At 42.9% G+C, this 16400-nt stretch overlaps 1 pseudogene; it reads left to right on the top strand.

The window, feature by feature from the left end:
- The first annotated feature begins 7652 nt into the window (after nucleotides 1-7652).
- LOC121557695 overlaps nucleotides 7653-16400 on the top strand; it is a 130807-nt pseudogene continuing 122059 nt past the window's right edge.

Here is a 16400-nt window from a genome sequence, read left to right on the forward strand (position 1 = left end):
CCCAACACACGTCCCCACATTCACATCATTGCATTATCCCCAACACGTCCCCACATTCACATCCCTGCATTATCCCCAACACACGTCACCACATTCACATCCCTGCATTATCCCCAACACACGTCCCAGCATTCACATCTCTGCATTATCTGTTGTTTTACCTTGTGAATATTTGTCTCCCCTGGCTGTTTCAGATGATACTGGATAAACAAACACAAACACAGGGCTTCTCCGTAGGTCAACAGCATAGCTGGCCTACATTTAAGCTGGATAAGGCAGACCATGCTGTAGAGGGAGGGAGAGAAGGAGGAAGGGAGAAGGAGGGAGGGAGGGGGCAGAGAGAGGGAGAGAACGAGGAAGGGAGAGGTAGGGAGGGAGTGAACTAGAGATTTAGGGAAAGAGAGAGGTTTAGTGTGCAAGATTAAGAGAGATAGAACTATAAATAGTGATACAGGGAGATATAGAACTATTTCCTTGTTGTCACGCCCTGGCTCTGGGGACTCTTAAATGTTGAGCCAGGGTGTGTAGTGTCTATGTTTTGTTTTCTATGTGTTTCTTTCTAGATCGTTTATTTCTATGTTGGCCAGGGTGGTTCCCAATTAGAGACAGCTGTGGCTCGTTGTCTCTGATTGGGAACCATACTTAGGCAGCCTGTTTTGCACTTGTCATTTGTGGGATCTTGTTCCGGAGAGGTTTGTGTTTTGTTAACCTTAGGACTTCACGTATCGTTTTGTTGTTTTGTTATTGTTAATAAGTACTCATTAAATGATGTACGCATATCACGCTGCGCCTTGGTCCGTTGCTTACGACGATCGTGACACTTGTTAACAAAGGAAGTCTTCCCGCCAAGACTCCAACATCCAAAAGTGGCTAATGAAACAATATTCCTTCTTAAAAGAATGTGGGAAATGGTCAGTGGGGAGCTAAAGAATAATCATGTCATATTGTTTATTATTTTGTGATGTCATTAAGGATGGTATCAAGTAATAACTGCAACTCGGAAAATGTACATATTCTATCTATCAAGTTTACATCTAAATGTTATATAAAATATATGATTAAGTATGAGAGTATTTAGGTGAAGATAGGAATGTGATTTTAGTCTTCTAATGAGATAATCGTTTTTCATATAAACTATGCACAGTGACTAGCCACGCCCCGAGTGACATCAGAGATTGTGTAAACATGATTGAACGCCCCTTTTAACCTGAGTGCATAAAAAGCCTTGTGACGAAATTCACCTCAGACCAGCAGATGTGAAGCGTGAGCCAAACATTGCAAATGGTTGAATTTCTATCAGACCAGTAAGCCCCACGGCTTAAAATGGTTGACACTCTACAAGACCAGCAGACGTGAAGCGTGAGGTAAACATTACAAAATGGTTTAAAACTACAACTCCATTACCAAAGGAAGACCAGCAGACGTGAAGCGTGAGCTAAACGTTACAAAATGGTTTAAATCTACAACTCCATTACCAAAGGAAGACCACTAGATGTGAAGTGTGAGCCAAACGTTGCAAATGGTTGAATTTATATCAGACCAGTAAGCCCCACGGCTTAAAATGGTTGACACGCTACAAGACCAAGAAGCGTGAAGCTGAAGCTACAAGTTACAAAATGGTTAGACTAGAAAGGCCAGAAAACGTGAGACGTTAGTCCACACTTTTGAAATGGAGAAACTCTGAAACTCTCAACCTCTACACGAGGTTAAGAAGAAGACAATACACTAGATCTTATCATTTCAGTCTGCAGCTGGCATATATAGTTGTCTAGAGAACTTTCACACAAGACACGAGATAGAGGACAATCCCTCTCAGACAACCGCTGGTATGTCTGAAGTATTCATGCTAACCACTACTACGACCAGAAACTCTACCAAGGACATTGGGATCTCTGGTGGGCAAACATCATCAATTCAACTCTCGAGGACAGCTACACATAAATACATGTTGAATTTCTAATCCGAATTAGCATTAGTAGGGTGCATAAGTATTATGATTACTGTGAGCATAGTCTCCAAAGTAACTACAATAGTTTGAATCTCTGTCTCTCCCTTCCATTCTGACCCCTCCACTACTCAAGCATTCATGCTAATGTTAGTCCAGTCCACTAGGGACCTGTTTTCTTTGTATTACGTTAATAATCAACAATAATAATGTGTGTTTCTATTGTTATTATTTAGTTAGTTAGCAAATAAATAATTAAGCCAATTTGTGTATTGCTGATTCATCAATAAGGTTAGGGTTCTTGCAGGTCCAAGGATTATGCGACGTTCAGAATGAGACTGATAAGAGGTAATTATTTAATAAGTGACTGTTATCGATATATATATAACATACAGTGAGGGAAAAAACGTATTTGATCCCCTGCTGATTTTGTACGTTTGCCCACTGACAAAGAAATGATCAGTCTATAATTTTAATGGTAGGTTTATTTGAACAGTGAGAGACAGAATAACAACAAAAAAATCCAGAAAAACGCATGTCAAAAATGTTATAAATTGATTTGCATTTTAATGAGGGAAATAAGTATTTGACCCCCTCTCAATCAGAAAGATATCTGGCTCCCAGGTGTCTTTTATACAGGTAACGAGCTAAGATTAGGAGCACACTCTTAAAAGGAGTGCTCCTAATCTCAGCTTGTTACCTGTGTAAAAGACACCTGTCCACAGAAGCAATCAATCAATCAGATTCCAAACTCCCCACCATGGCCAAGACCAAAGAGCTCTCCAATGATGTCAGGGACAAGATTGTAGACCTACACAAGGCTGGAATGGGCTACAAGACCATCGCCAAGCAGCTTGGTGAGAAGGTGACAACAGTTTGTGCGATTATTCGCAAATGGAAGAAACGCAAAAGAACTGTCAATCTCCCTCGGCCTGGGGCTCCATGCAAGATCTCACCTCGTGGAGTTGCAATGATCATGAGAACGGTGAGGAACTGTCTCTCACTGTTCAAATAAACCTACCATTAAAATGATAGACTGATCATGTCTTTGTCAGTGGGCAAACGTACAAAATCAGCAGGGGAACAAAAATACTTTTTTCCCTCACTACCGTTCAAAAGTTTGGGGTCACTTAGAAATGTCCTTGTTTTCGAAAGAAAAGCGATTTTTTTGTCCATGAACAGTGAAGAGGCGACTCCAGGATGCTGACCTTCTAGGCAGAGTTGCAAAGAAAAAGCAATATCTCAGACTGCCCATTTTAATATTTTATTTTTATTGGCCAGCTGAGCTATTGCTTTTTCTTTGCAACTCTGCCTAGAAGGTCAGCATCCCGGAGTCGCCTCTTCACTGTTGACATTGAGACTGGTGTTTTGCGGGTACTATTTAATGAAGCTGCAAGTTGAGGTCCTGTGAGGCGTCTGTTTCTCAAACTAGACACTCTAATGTATTTGTCCTCTTGCTCAGTTGTGCACCAGGGCCTCCCACTCCTCTTTCTATTCTGGTTAGAGCCAGTTTGCGCTGTTCTGTGAAGGGAGTAGTACACAGCGTTGAACAAGACCTTCAGTTTCTTGGCAATTTCTCTTATGGAATAGCCTTCATTTCTCAGTACAAGAATAGACTGACGAGTTTCAGAAGAAAGTTCTTTGTTTCTTGCCATTTTGATCCTGTAATCAAACCCACAATTGATGATGCTCCATATACTCAACTAGTCCCAAGAAGGCCAGTTTGATTGCTTCTTTAATCAGCACAACAGTTTTCAGCTGTGCTAACATAATTGCAAAAGGGTTTTCTATTGATCAATTAGCCTTTTAAAATGATAAACTTGGATTAGCAAACACAACGTGCCATTGGAACACAGGACTGATGGTTGCTGATAATGGCCCTCTGTTTGCCTATGTAGATATTCCATAAAAAATCAGCGGTTTCCAGCTACAATAGCCATTTACAACATCAACAATGTCTACACTGTATTTCTGATCAATTTGATGTTATTTTAATGGACAAAAAAATAGCTTTTCTTTCGAAGTGACACCCAAACTTTTGAACGGTAGTGTATCTTCTAAGGGTTTAATTCGAGAGATTGTAACTCGTTAAACAATTTATTCCGTGGTGCCCCAAATTCCTAATGAGTTAATTGTTACATGATTAATTTAATCGAGTGACAATTAAACATAGATAGGCGATTCAATAAATAACAGTTATACATGAAAGTAAGTCACGTCACGACAGAGTGATACAGAGAGAAATAGAACTATAAGGAGTGATACGGAGACAGATAGATGGTGATGTAGGGCCAGACAGCAGTGTCTGTGTGTGTGTCCGTAGTGTATTCTGTCATTGTGTGTGTGTCTGTAGTGTATTCTGTCATTGTGTGTGTGTCCGTAGTGTATTCTGTCATTGTATGTGTGTCTGTAGTGTATTCTGTCATTGTGTGTGTGTGTCTGTAGTGTATTCTGTCAGTGTGTGTGTGTGTCCTTAGTGTATTCTGTCAGTGTGTCCTTAGTGTATTCTGTCAGTGTGTGTGTGTGTCCGTAGTGTATTCTGTCAGTGTGTGTGTGTGTGTGTGTGTGTGTGTGTGTGTGTGTCCGTAGTGTATTTTGTCAGTGTGTGTGTGTGTCCGTAGTGTATTCTGTCAGTGTGTGTGTGTGTGTGTGTGTGTGTGTGTGTGTGTGTGTGTGTCAGTGTGTGTGTTTGTAGTGTGTGTGTGTCCGTAGTGTATTCTGTCAGTGTGTGTGTGTGTGTGTGTGTGTGTGTGTGTGTGTGTGTGTGTGTGTGTGTGTGTCCGTAGTGTATTCTGTTGAATGGCTTGTTGCAGTCATTTGTAACACTCATAAGTCTGCGAGCCATTCTAGAGGAAGTGTCTGAGAAAACCTAATCTGCCGTTGATGATGAGTTGTGTTAATTGAGTGAGTGCAGCCGCTCTGAGCAGTGTTAGGAAGTGTGTGTGTGTGTGATACATAGTGTGTTAGGATGTATACGAGTAATAAACCTGGTGATTTGTCACTGTTAGATCTTAATTAGAGTTAGAAGTTTTACTTCAATAACTTCAGGCTGGAATTTGCATTAGATGCCTCATTATCAGATTTAAAGCTTGTGCGTCTCTCTCTCTCTCTCTCTCTCTCTCTCTCTCTCTCTCTCTCTCTCTCTCTCTCTCTCTCTCTCTCTCTCTCTGTCTCTCTCGCTCTGTAGTTTCCTGGCAAAGAGGGGGGTGAGAGAGGACATAGCCACGTTTGAGGCAAGGAACATCAGTCATGAGATCCGTCAGAGTGTGGAGGAGCTGCTGACCAAAAACAAAGCCTCCTTCGACCCCAAGGTGAACTTGTTAGTCTAGCCAGTTAGCCTAGCCAGTTAGCCTAGCGCTACAGCTCAAGGTGAAAGTTGTACCTGATCACAGATCTAGGATCAGATTATCCTACACTTAACCATTAGGGGGACGACTTGTCTGAACCCTGTTTCAGTGGTTAGGGCCAACTTCTACCTTCTCCCTTAGGGGAGAACAACTGCCACTGATGTATTCGCTGCTCTGGCACCCCAATGGTGGAACAAGCTCCCCCACGATGCCAGGACAGCGGAGTCACTGACCACCTTCCGGAGACACTTGAAACCCTACCTCTTTAAGGAATACCTGGAATAGTATAACAGTAATCATTCTACACCCCCCCCATAAAAAAAAGGGTGGTTGTCACACTGGCTATACTAAGTTGAATGCACCAATTTGTAAGTCGCTCTGGATAAGAGCGTCTGCTAAATGACTTAAATGTAAATGTATATGATGTGATGGACAACTACTGCAACTACTATTAATGTAGCTCTAGAGCTACAGGCAGACACCTATGCACCTTTATAGAAGCGGTTAGCTAATAGTTGTCGAGCTGAAGAGATCATTTGAGCCTCCTAAAGTAAACCTCCTTGCTCTTACTCCAGGCTGTGTTGTTGTTGTTGTTGTTGTTGTTGTTGTTGTCAGAATGCTAGGCGTGCACGTGCTGCGGCTACTCCCTTGGCTAACTGTGTGAAGGCCAACATTCATTATTCACAGGTCCTGGAGAGGACACAGCCACTGGAGAAAAAACAGGCTGGACTACTGGAGTGAGGCTATACACACACGCTCACCCCTAATCCTCAAGCATAATTTGATGTGTGTTGCGTGTTTTTTTTGTGTGTGTGTGTGTGTGTGTGTGTGTGTTTGTTTGTGTGTTTGTGTTTGTATGTGTGTGTAGGAACTTGAGGAAGACAGAGAGTCGGAAGACTCTCTGTGGGGCAGAAAGATAAGTCAGTATATGTTTTCCCTCCATCCCCTGACAGCCTCTCTCTATTCTACTGTCTCACTGATTAACTCTGCTCTGTTGTCAAATCAAATCAAATCAAATGTTATTTGTCACATATACGTGTTTAGCAGATGTTATTGCGGGTGTAGCGAAATGCTTGTGCTTCTAGCTGCGACAGTGCAGTAATATCTAACAAGTAATATCTAACAAGTAACATCACAACATATACCCAATACACACAAATCTAGTAAGGAATGGAATTTAAGAATATATACATATATGGACAAGCAATGACAGAACGGCATGGACTAAGATACAGTAGAATATTATAGAATAGAATACAGTATATACATATGAGATGAGTAGTGCAATATACAGTGGGGAGAACAAGTATTTGATACACTGCCGATTTTGCAGGTTTTCCTACTTACAAAGCATGTAGAGGTCTGTAATTTTTTATCATAGGTACACTTCAACTGTGAGAGACGGAATCTAAAACAAAAATCCAGAAAATCACATCGTATGATTTTTAAGTAATTAATTTGCATTTTATTGCATGACATAAGTATTTGATCACCTACCAACCAGTAAGAATTCAGGCTCTCACAGACCTGTTAGTTTTTCTTTAAGAAGCCCTCCTGTTCTCCACTCATTACCTGTATGAACTGCACCTGTTTGAACTCGTTACCTGTATAAAAGACACCTGTGCACACACTCAATCAAACAGACTCCAACCTCTCCACAATGGCCAAGACCAGAGAGCTGTGTAAGGACATCAGGGATAAAATTGTAGACCTGCACAAGGCTGGGATGGGCTACAGGACAATAGGCAAGCAGCTTGGTGAGAAGGCAGCAGCAGAGCAACTCATACACCAACTGGATGGAGAACACACATGCTGGAATGCCCAGGTGTGTGTGTGTGTGTGTGTGTGTGTGTGTGTGTGTGTGTGGATGGTGTGTTTGTAGAGGGGAGATGTATCCTGCTGACTCGGTCCCTCCTGGCTGTTTTTACTTCTCTCTCTCCAGCATCTGTCTGCTCTTTAATTAAAGCACTCAATCTCCCACAGTCTCCCTCAGACACACACACACACACACACATGCGCAAGCGCCCTCCCGCATTAGTCCTCTATTCTAAAACAAACCACTGCAGGGGCGTGGCAATTTTTTGGGGGGTCCATACACACACGCACGCACGCCACACACACACACACACACACACACACACACACACACACAGACACACACACACACACACACACTGTCCTGCTTGGAGCCCTCACCAGTGACTGCTTTACCTGCTAATCATGGACATACACACACTCACCTCTCCACACTCCCACAGTCAGTGTATGAACTCCGGTGGTGGTGGTCTGTTCCTATTGCTCACCAAATGGTCTGCTATTCGTTTAGCCTCCACACTGCACAGATGTTCTGGCACTGAGCCATGGTCTGGGTATGTTCTCACACTCTGTGCTTATGGCAGTTCTACCTGAGCTGCTGTTTAGGTAATAACAACTAAATCAGCTAACAACTAAAGCAGCTCGCCAATGTCCTGCAACTGAGTTTAGTGTGTGTGTGTGTGTTTGTGTGTGTGTGTGTGTTTGTGTGTGAGCGTGTGTGTGCATGTGTGTTTGTGTGTGCGCGCGTACACATATGTGTGTGTGTCAGGTGACTGAGATCACTGAGGAGTTGGATACCTTGCCTAAGAGAGCGATGCTGGCAGCAGCCTTCATCACATACCTGTCTGCTGCTCCAGAGGACAGGAGACGAAACAGCCAGGAGACATGGATGAAGGCTTCTGGACTACAGAGTGACACACACACACACACACACACACACACACACACACAACCTTTGTCTCTTTCTGTCCTCTCTCTCTGACAATGTGTGTGTGTGACTGTGATACAATCTTTCTCTCTCTCTCAATTCAATTAAATTCAATTCAATTCAATTCAATGGGGCTTTATTGGCATGGGAAACATTTGTTTACATTGCCAAAGCAAGTGAAATGGATAAACAAAAGTGAAATAAATAATACAAAGTGAACAGTAAATATTACACTCATACAAGTTCCAAAAGTCATATTATGTCTATATACAGTGTTGTAACAATGTGCAAATAGTTAAACTACAAAAGGGAAAATAAATAAATATGGGTTTAATTTATAATGGTGTTTGTTCTTCACTAGTTGCCCTTTTCTTGTGGCAACAGGTCACAAATCTTGCTGCCGTGATTGCACACTGTGGTATTTCACTGAATATGTATGGGAGCTTATCAAAATTGGATTTGTTTTCTAATTCTTTGTGGGTTTATGTAATCTGAGGGAAATATGTGTCTCTAATATGGTCATACATTCACCCACATCATTTTGTGGGCAGTGTGCACATAGCCTGTCTTCTCTTGAGAGTCAGGTCTGCCTACGGCGACCTTTCTCAATAGCAAGGCTATGCTCACTGAGTCTTTACATAGTCAAAGTTTTCCTTAATTTTGGGTCAGTCACAGTGGTCAGGTATTCTGCCACTGTATTCTCTGTTTAGGGCCAAATAGCATTCTAGTTTGCTCTGTTCTTTTGTTAATTCTTTCCAATGTGTCAAGTAATTATCTTTTGGTTTTCTCATGATTTGGTTGGGTCTAATTGTGTTGCTGTCCTGGGGCTCTGTGGGGTCTGTTTGTGTTTGTGAACAGAGCCCCAGGACCAGCTTTCTTAGGGGACTCTTCTCTAGGTTAATCTCTCTGTAGGTGATGGATTTGTTATGGAAGGTTTGGGAATCGCTTCCTTTTAGGTGGTTGTAGAATTTAATGTCTCTTTTCTGGATTTTGAACATTAGCGCGTATCGGCCTAATTCTGCTCTGGAAGCATTATTTGGTGTTTTACGTTGTACACAGAGGATATTTTTGCAGAATTCTGCATGTAGAACCTCAATTTGGTGTTTTCGCTTTTTGTGAATTCTTGGTTTGTGAGTGGACCCCAGACCTCACAACCTTAAAGGGCAATGGGTTCTATAACAGATTCAAGTATTTTTAGCCAGATCCTAATTGGGATGTCAATATTATGTTCCTTTTGATGTCATAGAAGGCCCCTGCTTTGTGGAAGTTACTTGTGGCGCTGATGTCACTCTCTCTCTCTCTCTCTCTCTCTCTCTCTCTCTCTCTCTCTCTCTCTCTCTCTCTCTCGCTCTTTCTCTCTCTCTTTCGCTCTCTTTCTCTCTCTTTCTCTTTGATTCATCATCTCTTTTCTGTCTTATTTGGGAAGCGGTGCAGATTAGAAAGCACTGGGTAGGTTTGTATTGGTGTGTGTAGTCCTCTGTGTTCCTCTACTATGTTTCCATATGTTCTGTCCTTTTGCTCTTAGTGTAGTGTTGTGTTGTGTAGTGTTGTGTAGTGTAGTGTTGTGTTGTGTTGTGTTGTGTAGTGTTGTGTTGTGTTGTGTTGTGTTGTGTTGTGTTGTGTAGTGTTGTGTTGTGTAGTGTTGTGTTGTATATTGTTATGTAGTGTTGTGTTTTGTAGTGTTGTGTTGTGTTGTGTTGTGTAGTGTAGTGTTGTGTTGTGTTGTGTTGTGTTGTGTAGTGTTGTGTAGTGTTGTGTTGTGTTGTGTTGTGTTGTGTAGTGTTGTGTTGTGTAGGGTTGTGTAGTGTTGTGTTGTATATTGTTATGTAGTGTTATGTTTTGTAGTGTTGTATAGTGTTGTGTAGTGTTGTGTTGGAGCTGAATTCCCTCCCTGACTTGGAGAGTCATGTGTTTTACATACGGGGTCACATCCATTGTGACCCGTATGTTATTGTCGTTCATCCCTCTCTCCTGTTTGTCTTTCATCTGGCATTGCTACATTAAGATCAATGTGATCAAGTCCCGGGTAAGAACTCACCCCTCCATCCATCTATACCCCCACCCTACTGCAGGCTGCCTGCAGAACACACACACATGCACAAGCGCCCTCCCACATAGCAACTACATAAACCCTTTACTTGTGTTAGTCCTCTATTCTAAAACAAACCACTGCAGGGGCATGGCAACAGAAACGTTTACAGTTTGTTTATAGAGGTTTCTCATTTTGTTTGTCCATATTTTTCTTCTTTAAATAATTGATTTGTTGTCCCAGACTTTGTAATGGTTTTCTCACTAATCATCTTAACCAGTTTGTTGTTGCATGATGCCTCTAGAGGCACTAAATAGCTAGACACAAATAAGAGTTTCCATGAAAAGTAGCTTTTCCTTCTGATTTGGCTATTTTGTTGATAATCCTATTTTTGTCCCATAGGACTTTGGTTGCTTAGTGTGTGTGTGTGCGTGTGCATGTATGTGTGTACGGCTTCACCAGGCTTAGTCAGTCTTCTGAATGAGTGGCCTTTGCTTTGTAGATATAATTACACTCTGAAATTAAAGTGTAATCAGGGATTTTTCACCACATACAGCCTCTGCAGCAATCTGTGGCTGTGGTGTGTAAGAGCTCAGCCTCTTAACTTCTGTCTTTCCCAAAAAACACAGCCTACAGAAGAACACATAATAACTGTTTCTGAATGGGTCACCATTTCTACATTGTACTCTCAGTAAGAGACCCACTGTGCCGTTGTTTACCCTCTCCCTTCTACACCCCCTCTACCGTCACTCCCCTCCTGCACCCTCTCAACCGTCACTCTCCCTCCCTTCTGAACCCTCTCAACCGCACTCTCCCTCCTGCACCCTCTCAACTGTCACTCTTCCTCCCTTCTGAACCCTCTCAAACGTCACTCTCCCTCCTGCACCCTCTCAACTGTCACTCTCCCTCCCTTCTGAACCCTCTCAAACGTCACTCTCCCTCCTGCACCCTCTCAACTGTCACTCTTCCTCCCTTCTGAACCCTCTCAAACGTCACTCTCCCTCCTGCACCCTCTCAACTGTCACTCTTCCTCCCTTCTGAACCCTCTCAAACGTCACTCTCCCTCCTGCACCCTCTCAACTGTCACTCTCTCCCCTGAACCCTCTCAAACGTCACTCTCCCTCCTGCACCCTCTCAACTGTCACTCTCCTCCTTCTGAACCCTCTAAACTCTCCCTCCTGCACCCTCTCAACTGTCACTCTCCCTCCCTTCTGAACCCTCTCAAACGTCACTCTCCCTCCTGCACCCTCTCAACTGTCACTCTCCCTCCCTTCTGAACCCTCTCAAACGTCACTCTCCCTCCTGAACCCTCTCAACTGTCACTCGCCCTCCTGCACCCTCTCAACCGTCACTCCCCCTCCTGCACCCTCTCAAATGTAAAAATCCCTCCTGCACCCTCTCAACCATCCCTCTCCCCCCTCCCTCCACTGTCTCCCTCCCCTCTCCCTCCCCTCCCTCATGTTCCTCTCCCCTGTCTCTCCCCTCCCCTCTCTCCCCTGTCTCCCCCATCCCTCCAGCCCTACTGAGTAAAGAGGGGAGTCTGTCAGTCTATGGTAGCAGAGTGAGTGAAGTAGGCGGTTTGAGTGAAGTGGTCTCTGTAGATGACTCTGTCAAAACTAGGGTTGCAAAGCTACTGGTAATTTGCCAAAATTACCAGAATCGTCAGCAATATTGGTAATTAACAGAAAATCTATGGCAATCTATCGTAACTTTGGTAATTTATAATTGAATAACTTAAAAAATGTATTCGACATAGTATTCATTTATTATATCTGTGTCCATATTGTCCATGAGTTTCTAGTAGATAGATGGTTCAAGAGAAAATAGCCTGATTAATGAAAAAAGCATCTAATCAACAATGGCATTATTATCAATTAGCTCTCCAACTTTTTTCACAACTGCCACCAGTTTGATGCCAAAACATTGACAACAAATCAATACATTGCCTAGTGAAAGTCGACACACCTCTTGCATGGTCTTCACATTTTGTTGCCTTAAAATTAAATAAGAAAATGTATTAAATTGACATATTCAAAGTGAATGAAATATAACAGAGAAATGTCCAAACAAATTACAAATAATGAAATGTTTTAATTAATTTGGAAAACGTTCTATAATATTTGGATTAGGTTATGTGGATAAGTAAGAGAAAATCCTAATGTATTCCCTTTTGAGATTTAATTTTAAGGCAACAAAATGTGAATACTGTGCAAGGGGTGTGTAGACTTACTAGTGACTATTGACAGTAAAACATAAGTTTGTAAAAAAGTAAACAAAGGATATTTCATGCTAAAACCCTCATATTAAACAGCAATGGTATTCACTAAGTTGATGGTTTATTTTTAAAGTAGGTTCATGTTTTACAGCTTTGTCATTCTATTTCTTTTTAAATAATCTTATTTAATTATTTCATACATTTTACATGTGATAAAGCCACACTAAGATTATTACAGACACCTGTGATAATCTGAAGTACCCAAAAGGGCTTGTGATAGATTACATAAAAACATTGAAAGATACCAAAATTCTGGTAGTTTACTGGTAAACTTAGAAAGTTTCCAGTAATATAGCCTCCCTTTGCAACCCTAGTCAAAACTGTGATTCTTAGACCCTTTATAAAGGATGTCTGGTGTGCTCCCACATTAATTTACTGCAAACATGCAATAAAAGGGTGTTCCACTGGTGTTTGGGGCTGTGTGACATGTCTGTTCAGTGTGTCTGTCATAAATTGTCCTCCAAACTGTGGTTCTGTTCTCTATGCTAGGTCTGGTAGAGAGTGTAAAGGTTGGACCATCACAGCAGATGTGTCAGATGTGTGATTGTCGGCCCTGGGAGACTGTAGATAAAGGCATTGCAGTTTACACAGACAGGGCCATAAACATCAACCACACCACTTCTAAAGCATATATGAATCTACAGAAAGAAAGAGGGAGAGAGAGAAAGGATGAATAAAATAATACTTGGGATCATAATGAAGGAGGGATGGGGAAAGATAAACAGAAAGGACATGGTTTAGAGAGATGGAAAGAGAGAAAAGGCAAGATGGCATTAAATAGAGGGAGCCAAAGCATTAAAGAGAGATTTCATCCCTTTGTCTGGTGTGTACAGCTCAGTGTCTGGCTGCTCTGAATCCAGACAGTCGCTGGCCAATCACTGTGACAGGTGTGAGAGAGTATTGGACTGGGCATCAAAGATTCTCCTCACAGAGAAGAAACTTCTGCATCTGTCTTAATACATCTCTCTCTCTCTCTCTCTCTCTCTCTCTCTCTCTCTCTCTCTCTCTCTCTCTCTCTCTCTCTCTCTCTCTCTCTCTCTCTCTCTCTCTCTCTGTCTTGCTATCTCTCTCTCTCTTTCTCTCACTCTCTCTTTCTCTCTCTCTCAATCTCTCTCTCTCTCTCTCTCTCCTCTCTCTCTCTCTCTCTCTCTCTCTCTCTCTGTTGCGTGTCCATTCCTCATCAAACCCTCCTCTCGGGCTACAGAGTGGCTCCATACTCACCAGAATGAGCATTGCCTTGAGGTCTTCAACCAGCATGTACACCTGTCAGTCACACCTGTCAGTCAAAAGCTGTCTTAGTCATAATGTAACCAGTTAGATACCAGTTGTGACATCAGACCAGGCATTAGTCCTGTTATCAGAAATACTCCTCTCTGTGTGTTTTCCTACAGGACCCTAACGTCATCACGTCTCTGGAACTGGCTGTCCGTTTTGGGAAAACTCTGATCATCCAGGAGATGGATGGAGTGGAGACGGTACTCTACCCACTACTGAGGAGAGACCTGATAGCACAGGGTGAGTCGACACACACGATGATGACAGGGTGAGTCTACACACACGATGATGACAGGGTGAGTCTACACACACTATGATGACAGGGTGAGTCTACACACACGATGATGACAGGGTGAGTCTACACACACTATGATGACAGGGTGAGTCTACACACACTATGATGACAGGGTGAGTCTACACACACGATGATGACAGGGTGAGTCTACACACACTATGATGACAGGGTGAGTCTACACACACGATGATGACAGGATGAGTCTACACACAAGATGATGACAGGGTGAGTCTACACACACTATGATGACAGGGTGAGTCTACACACACTATGATGACAGGGTGAGTCTACACACACGATGATGACAGGGTGAGTCTACACACAAGATGATGACAGGGTGAGTCTACACACACTATGATGACAGGGTGAGTCTAAACACACTATGATGACAGGGTGAGTCTAAACACACTATGATGACCGGGTGAGTCGACACACACTATGATGACAGGGTGAGTCGACACACACTATGATGACAGGGTGAATCTACACACACGATGATGACAGGGTGAGTCTACACACACGATGATGACAGGGTGAGTCTACACACACGATGATGACAGGGTGAGTCTACACACACTATGATGACAGGGCGAGTCTACACACACGATGATGACAGGGTGAGTCTACACACAAGATGATGACAGGGTGAGTCTACACACACTATGATGACAGGTTGAGTCTACACACACGATGATGACAGGGTGAGTCTACACACAAGATGATGACAGGGTGAGTCTACACACAAGATGATGACAGGGTGAGTCTACACACACTATGATGACAGGGTGAGTCTAAACACACTATGATGACAGGGTGAGTCGACACACACTATGATGACAGGGTGAGTCGACACACACTATGATGACAGGGTGAATCTACACACACGATGATGACAGGGTGAGTCTACACACACTATGATGACAGGGTGAGTCTACACACACGATGATGACAGGGTGAGTCTAAACACGCTATGATGACAGGGTGAGTCTACACACACGATGATGACATGATTGAATCTACAAACACGATGATGACAGGGTGAATCTACACACTCGATGATGACATGGTTGAATCTACACACACGATGATGACAGGGTGAGTCGACACATACAATGATGACAGGGTGAGTCGACACACACAATGATGACAGGGTGAGTCTACACACACGATGATGACAGGGTGAATCTACACACACTATGATGACAGGGTGAGTCTACACACACTATGATGGCAGGGTGAGTCTACACACACTATGATGACAGGGTGAGTCTACACACACGATGATGACAGGGTGAATCTACACACACTATGATGACAGGGTGAGTCTAAACACACGATGATGACAGGGTGAGTCGAAACATACAATGATGACAGGGTGAGTCGACACACACAATGATGACAGGGTGAGTCTACACACACTATGATGACAGGGTGAGTCTACACACACGATGATGACAGGGTGAGTCTACACACACGATGATGACAAGGTGAGTCTACACACATGATGATGACAGGGTTGGTCTACACACAATATGATGACAGGGTGAGTCTACAAACATGATGATGAGAGGGTTGGTCTACACACAATATGATGACAGGGTGAGTCTACACACAATACGATGACAGGGTGAGTCTAAACACACGATGATGACAGGGTGAGTCGACACATACAATGATGACAGGGTGAGTCGACACACACTATGATGACAGGGTGAGTCTACACACACGATGATGACAGGGTGAGTCTACACACACGATGATGACAGGGTGAGTCTACACACATGATGATGACAGGGTTGGTCTACACACAATATGATGACAGGGTGAGTCTACACACACGATGATGACAGGGTTGGTCTACACACACTATGATGACAGGGTGAGTCTACACTCACTATGATGACAGGGTGAGGAGGAGGAGATAGAGATAGTGCTCTGGGTTCTACAGTCGTGGTCAAAAGTTTTGAGGATGACACAAGTATTGATCTTCACAAAGTTTGCTGCTTCAGTATTTTTAGATATTTTTGTCAGATGTTACTATGGTATACTGAAGTATAATTACAAGCATTCCATAAGTGTCAAAGGCTTTTATTGACAATTACATTACGTTTATGCAAAGAGTCAATATTTGCAGTGTTGACCCTTCTTTTTCAAGACCTCTGCAATCCGCCCTGGCATGCTGTCAATTAACTTCTGGGCCACATCGTGACTGATGGCAGCCCATTCTTGCATAATCAATGCTTGGAGTTTGTCAGAATTTGTGGGTTTTTGTTTGTCCACCCACATCTTGAGGATTGACTACAAGTTCTCAATGGGATTAAGGTCTGGGGAGTTTCCTGGCCATGGACCCAAAATGTCGATGTTTTGTACCCCGAGCCACTTCGTTATCACTTTTGCCTTAAGGTAGAGTGCTCCATAATGCTGGAAAAGGCAACTGTTCTTGGATGGTTGGGAGAAGTTGCTCTCGGAGGATGTGTTGGTACCATTCTTT

The sequence above is a fragment of the Coregonus clupeaformis genome, chromosome 5, assembly GCF_020615455.1.
Source record: "Coregonus clupeaformis isolate EN_2021a chromosome 5, ASM2061545v1, whole genome shotgun sequence".
Lineage (NCBI taxonomy): Eukaryota > Metazoa > Chordata > Actinopteri > Salmoniformes > Salmonidae > Coregonus > Coregonus clupeaformis.